General features: G+C 35.8%; 1 long non-coding RNA gene across 4 annotated transcripts; it reads left to right on the top strand.

Annotated features, from left to right (window-relative positions):
* The first annotated feature begins 382 nt into the window (after positions 1-382).
* On the top strand, positions 383-5,680 carry LOC140009545 (uncharacterized). Of its 4 annotated transcripts, XR_011816990.1 has the most exons (6): positions 386-1,191; positions 1,290-1,378; positions 1,562-1,706; positions 1,802-3,308; positions 4,168-4,238; positions 4,337-5,680. It is a non-coding gene; the product is annotated as an uncharacterized lncRNA (long non-coding RNA). The 4 variants fall into 4 exon arrangements; XR_011816987.1 differs by having other exon boundaries at positions 383-1,191; positions 1,802-4,238; XR_011816989.1 differs by having other exon boundaries at positions 4,168-5,680.
* The last annotated feature ends 1,501 nt before the right edge of the window (positions 5,681-7,181 follow it).

The raw sequence follows: 7,181 nt of genomic DNA, 5'->3' as shown, positions 1-7,181 counted from the left end.
TATACATTAGGAAGCAATACTGCTCAGTTTCACGGTCCTTCTACTTTTACATCTGCAATCTTTCCTGCTAAAGGTAATTATTGTTTCTCTTTGGCTAATTTTTTACCCTACAAGTATTCAACAAATTTCTTACATATAAAGAAAAATCTAAGGCTTCTATACTCAGGTTGATCCACGTGGCGGTAGGAGGGGAGGGAGAAAACTTTGCTTCCGTTTATGCCATGGGAATGTTGATTACTTCTCCAAACACTACGTCATTCTTGAGGACATTTTTTCCCTTTTAGATAAAATAACTGTTTTTTCTAGTGGGAAAAAAGACTCTCAAAATAGTAGCCAACAATTTAGGGATGTTTCTGACTTTTTGCCTACCATTCTTGTCTTCTCTTTGGTAGTGTTTCCACTTCGTTTTCTTTCTATTTCAGAAGAAGCATGATAGCAGATGAGCTACTGCTACAAACGGTCAAAAATTTTTGTTGAGTTTTTTTGCCTAAATTACGCTTGCCCTTGTGATTTCGAACCGCATTTTATCTCATTTTTTAACCACAACCAAAATGCTTGTAGATTTTTTTGTCTTCATGTTCAGCTCTACTTTTTCTTCTCTATCGCTCTCTCTCTGTTTCCGATTCCTTTCTTTCTCCTTCATTTTCCTTCTGGTTCGGATGAAGAAAAGTACCATTTCAACTCCTCCAATAGTTGGTCAACAAATTGACGATTTTGCCCTAAATGATGGCTTTCTTTTCCTTCTAGTTCAGAGGAACAAAAATACCATTTGAACTCCTCTACCACTTGGCCAACAATTTTATGATTTTTTTCCTAAATTATGGCGGCTCATTCATATCCCAACCGTGAGATTGTTCCATAAAGAGTCAAGTATGAAATATGATTTCTATTCCTTACTAGAGATATAGGTTTGTCCTTTTGTCTTCCTTTTCGTTCCCCAGTTGAGAAATTATCAAGATTAAAAGAAAAATCTCGAACAATTCATCAACTTTGTGTCATTATCTATTGTGGTCATGATGGCTAATAACATTACTAGGGATAAAGGTTTGTTCTTTTGTTTTCCTTTTTGTTGGCCAGTAGGCAAATTATCAACAGTGAAAGAAAAATCTTTATACATTAGGAACACAATTACTGCTCACAAAAAACTCCACGCTTCTTCCTTCTTTTCCTTTACAACCTTTCCTACAAAAGGTAACTACTCATTTTCTGTGTCTAATTTTTTCTGCTACGAATATTAAAGAGATTGAATAATTTGTTTACTTTTTGTTTTGGTTGCCAAATTTCTGCAGGGGTTTAATTGCGCTATGAAAGAATTGGTGCAGAAGAGATTCTTATTTAGCGTTCACAGACTTCCATTCAGTAGTTGCTTCAATTTCAGGTCACTCTCTTCAGTTCTTCAGCCCGTGCTGCAATTTTTCTCCATAACTTTTATTGTGTTTCATATGTTAGTGATAGTTTTTCAGTTGTAAGTTCGTTTGGCCTTTTAGTATTGGATCAGTCTCATTAGTTGAATACGATAAGTTCAAACAATTAGTTTGTGTTTTGTATATATCTTGTTCAGGTTCTTCTATTTACCAGTTTGTTGGCCAGTTGGCAAATGATCAAGAGTTACAACTCAAAGAGTTTGTGTCCTTATACATTAGGAAGCAATACTGCTCAGTTTCACGGTCTTTCTATTTTTACATCTGCAATCTTTTTTGCTAAAGGTAATTACTGTTTCTCTTTGGCTAATTTTTTGCCCTATGAGTATTCAATAGATTTCTTACATATATAGAAAATCTAAGGCTTCTATGCTGCTCAGGTTGATCCACGTGACGGCAGGAGGGGAGGGAGAAAATTTTGCTTCCATTTATACCATGGGAATGTTGATTACTTCTCCGAACAGTACGTCATTCTTGAGGACATTTTTGTCTTTCAAGATAAAATTCTACTCTTTCCCGTGGGAAAGAAAGGCTCTCAAAACAGTAGCCAACAGTTTAGGGGTGTTTCTGACTTTTTGCCTACCATTCTTACCTTCGGGGTGTTACTGTTTCTACCAACTATTTAGGGGTGTTACTGTTTCTCTTTGGCTAATATTTTGCCTTACGAGTTGGCCAACAAATTGACGATTTTTCCCCAAAATGATGGCTTTTTTTTCCTTCTAGTTCAGAGAAACAAAATACCACGTGAACTCCTCCACCACTTGGCCAACAATTTTACGATCCCCTAAATTATGGCGGCTCATTCATATCTCAATTGTGAGATTGTTCTAGAAAGAGTCAAGTATGAAGTATGATTTCTATTTCTTACTAGGGATATAGGTTTGTCCTTTTGTCTTCCTATTCGTTCCCCAGATTAGAAATTATCAAAATGAAAAGAAAAATCTCGAACAATTCATCAACTTTGTGTCATTATCTATTGTGTTCATGATGGCTAACAACATTGCTAGAGATAAAGGTTTGTTCTTTTGTTTTCCTTTTTGTTAGCTAGTAGGCAAATTATCAACAGTAAAAGAAAAATCTTTATACATTAGGAACACAATTACTATTCACAAAATACTCCACGCTTCTTCCTCATTTTCCTCTACAACCTTTCCTACAAAAGGTAACTACTCATTTTCTGCGTCTAATTTTTTCTGCTACGAATATTAAAGAGATTGGATAATCCGTTTACTTTTTATTTTGGTTGCCAAATTTTTGCAGGGGTTTAATTGCGCTGTGAAAAAATTGGTGTAGAAGAGATTCTTATTTAGCGTTCACAGACTTCCATTTAGCAGTTGGTTCAATTTTAGGTCACTCTCTTCAGTCCTTCAGCCTATGCTGCAATTTTTCTCCATAACTTTTATTGTGTTTCATATGTTAGTGATAGTTTTTCAGTTGTAAGTTCGTTTGGCCTTTTAGTATTGGATCAGTCTCATTAGTTGAATACGATAAGTTCCAACAATTAGTTTGTGTTTTATATATATCTTGTTCAGGTTCTTCTATTTACCAGTTTGTTGGCCAGTTGGCAAATGATTAAAAGTTACAACTCACAAAGTTTGTGTCCTTACACATTAGGAAGCAATATTGCTCAACTTCACGATCCTTCTACTTTTACATCTGCAAGCTTTCTTGCTTAAAGTAATTTCTGTTTCTCTTTGGCTAATTTTTTGCCCTACGAGTATTCAACAGATTTCTTACACATATAGAAAAACCTAAAGTTTCTGTGCTTAGGTTGATCCACGGAGCGGCAGGAGGGAGGGAGAAAATTTTGCTTCCGTTTATGCCATGGGAATGTTGATTATTTCTCCAAACATTACGTCATCCTTGAGCACATTTTTGTCCTTTTAGGTAAAATTACTTTTCTATCCAGTGGGAAAAAAAGGCTCTCAAAACAGTAGCCAACAGTTTTGGGGTGTTTCTGACTTTTTGCCTACTATTCTTGCCCTCTCTTTGGTAGTGTTTTCGTTTCATTTTCTTTCCGCTTCAGAAGAAGCATGATAGCAGATAAGCTATTCTACAAATGGTCAAAAATTTGATGAGTTTTTTGCCTAAATTATGCGTGCCCTTCTGATTTCGAGCCGCACTTTGTCTCGTCTTTGAACCACAACAAATATACTTGTAGATTTCATTGTCTTCATGTTCAGCTCCACTTTTTCTCTTCTGTTGCCTTCTCTCTTTTTTCTGATTCCTTTCTTTCTCCTTTGTTTTCTTTCTGGTTCGGATAAAGAAAAGTATCATTTCAACTCCTCTAATAGTTGGTCAATATATTGACCATTTTTCCCCTAAATGATGGCTTTCTTTTCCTTCTGATTCAGAGGAACAAAAATACCACTTGAACTACTCTACCACTTGGCCAACAATTTGACCTTTTTTTCTGAAATTATGGCGGCTCATCCATATCCCAACCGTGAGATTGTTTTAGAAAGAGTCATGTATGAAGTATGATATCTATTCCTTATTAGGGATATAGGTTTGTCCTTTTGTCTTTCTTTTTGTTCCCCAGTTGAGAAATTATCAAGATTGAAAGAAAAATCTCTAACAATTCATCAGCTTTGTGTCGTTATCTATTGTGTTCATGAGAGCTAATAGCATTGCTAGGGATATAGGTTTGTCCTTTTGTTTTCCTTTTTGTTGGCCAGTAGGCAAATTATCAACAGTGAAAGAAAAAACTTTAACAACTCATAAAGTTTGTGTGTTTATACATTAGGAATACAAATACTGCTCACAAAAAACTCTACACTTCTTCCACCTTTTCCTATGCAAACTTTCCTACGAAAGGTAACTACTCATTTTCTGTGTCTAATTTTTTTCCCTACGAGTATTAAGGAGATTAGATAATTTGTATACTTTTTGTTTTTGTTGCCAAATTTCTGCAGGGGTTTAATTGCGCTGTGAAAGAATTTGTACAGAAGAGATTCTTATTTAGCATTCACAGACTTCCATTCAGCAGTTGCTTCAATTTCAGGTCACTCTCTTCAGTCCTTCAGCATGTGCTGCAATTTTTCTCCATAATTTTTATTGTGTTTCATATGTTAGTGATAGTTTTTCAGTTGTAACTTCATTTGTTCTTTTAGTATTGGATCAATCTCATTTGTTGAATATGATAAATTCAAACAATTAGTTTGTGTTTTGTATATCTTATTCAGTTGCTACTATTTACCAGTTTGTTGGCCAGTTGGTAAATGATCAAGAGTTACAACTCATAAAGTTTGTGTTCTTATGCATTAGGAATCAATATTGTTTAGCTTCACGATCCTTCTACTTTTACACCCACAAGCTTTCCTGCTAAAAGTAATTATTGTTACTTTTTAGCTAATTTTTTGCCTTACGAGTATTCAATAGATTTCTTACACATATAGTAAAACCTAAGACTTCTGTACCTAGGTTGATCCACATGGCGGCAGGAGGGAGAAAATTTTGCTCCGTTTATGCCATGGGAATGTTGATTACTTCTTCAAACAGTACGTCATTCTTGAGGACATATTTATCTTTTAAAATAAAATTGCTACTCTGTCTTGTGGGAAAAAAAGGCTCTCAAAACAATGGCCAACAGTTTAGGGGTGTTTCTGACTTTTTACCTACCATTCTTGTCCTCTCTTTGGTAGTGTTTCTGTTTCATTTTCTTTCTGCTTCAGAAGAAGTATGATAGCAGATGAGCTACTGCTACAAACGGTAAAAAATTTGATGAATTTTTTGCCTAAATTACGCTTGCCCTTGTGATTTCGAACTGCACTTTGTCTCTTTTTGAACCACAACAAATATACTTGTAGATTTCATTGTCTTCATGTTCAGCTCTACTTTTTTTCCTCTGTTGCTCTCTCTCTTTTTCCGATTCCTTTCTTTCTCATTCGTTTTCTATCTGGTTCGGATGAAGAAAAGTACCACTTCAACTCCTCCAATAATTGGTCAAGAATTTAACCATTTTTCCCCAAAATGATGACTTTCTTTTCTTTCTGGTTTAGAGGAACAAAAATACCACTTGAACTCCTCTATCACTTGGCCAACAATTTTACAATTTTTTCACTTAAATTATGGCTGCTCGTCCATATCCCAACCGTGAGATTGTTCCAGAAAGAGTCAAGTATGAAGTATGATGTCTATTCCTTATTAGGGATATAGGTTTGTCCTTTCGTTTTCCTTTTCGTTCCCCGGTTAAGAAATTATCAAGATTGAAAAGAAAAATTTCTAACAATTCATCAACTTTGTGTCATTATCTATTGTGTTCGTGTTGAATAATAGCATTGTTAGGGATATAGGTTTGTCCTTTTATTTTCCTTTTTGTTGGCTTGTAGGCAAATTATCAACAGTAAAAGAAAAATCCTTAACAACTCATAAAGTTTGTATGTTTATACATTAGGAACACAAATACTGCTTGTGACGACCCCACCTCCCCCTAAGGCGAACCAGAGGGTTCGGCGGGTCGCCTGTCCAGCTCTCGCCGGGATTCAGTCGTTCACTACAATCCTCAAATGAATTACAAGAATAAACCTCAAATATACATCACATGGTCCACAAATATACATCCAAATCTTCAATAATTACATGTCACAAATGCAGCGGAAACAATTCCCAACTAAATGATTCCAAATCCAAACTGTACAACATAAAGGCCATCCAATCACGCGCACAAGTACTACAAGCCTTCCTTCGCTTTGAGCCCTGTGGAGGGGAATAAAATATTTTTGGGGTGAGCTAGAAGCTCAGCGAGTAACCGGAAAATCAGTAATCAAATCGGTTTAACAATATTTATTTTCAATGATGTCATAAATCAAATGATAAGTCCAGAAACAATTACGACATTTACAAAACATTAAATATGGAGTATCAATAATTCAAGAAACATGTACAATGGAAAGCGATAGTAACATTCATGAAAAGATACGTTCGTTCTCCTGTCATTTCCTTTTCTTTTTCATTTGAAATTGCATCATTTTCCACCAACCTCCACCAACCTACAAAGGTAATACTCGAGTATACCAAACGTTCACCCAGGTCCCTAATCGCCCGACCGAGTCCGTTTCTGGCTCGAGACGACCGGTAACAAGGGGCAATGGCCAGTTCAGCCCAAAAAGGCTTACATTCATGCGCAAGTAGCATTTAATCATTAATCATGAAAATTTCACATTTATTTAGGTTGAGTGCGATAAAGTACACACTCGCCCAGAAAACTCGTTTTAACAATCATTGAAAGCACTTAATACATTATCAATCCATAATAACAAGCCAATTAGTCAAGGAAATATATCAAACAAGGAACACTTTCATATAAGCACGCATGATATGCAAGAAAACAGTTCAAAAGTAGCTTTGGAAACAGTTCAAAAGTAACTAATGTAAGAAACATTTCACAAGTACTTTGGAAATAGTTTAGGGTCACTCACCTCCATGGCTTAGAAACCATCCATCATATATCATTGCCTTGCTCAAATCCGAGTCTTAGATCACAACTCAATGCAAACAAATCCCTTCAAAGTTCGGACAGCACTTCCCCTAAATTTCTTTACTTTTCCAGCCATCAAGGCTTCATTATTTCCTCAGCCAGTCCCAAAGGTACACACACAACAACAAGTTCATCTCATAGCCATTCAGCAAGCTCCAAGTAGTACTAGTACAAGTCAAGCTAGGGAAAAGTCCGAAAATGAAAGTTAAGCTCAAAACCAGAAAAACAGTTTTGACGTCATTTTGCGGTAATGGTACCAAAGGCGCTACGATTGTCGGATG

The sequence above is a fragment of the Coffea arabica genome, chromosome 1e, assembly GCF_036785885.1.
Source record: "Coffea arabica cultivar ET-39 chromosome 1e, Coffea Arabica ET-39 HiFi, whole genome shotgun sequence".
Taxonomy (NCBI): Eukaryota; Viridiplantae; Streptophyta; class Magnoliopsida; order Gentianales; family Rubiaceae; genus Coffea; species Coffea arabica.
Note: the sequence above shows the minus strand (reverse complement) of the source record. Positions and strands in the feature narration are given on the sequence as shown.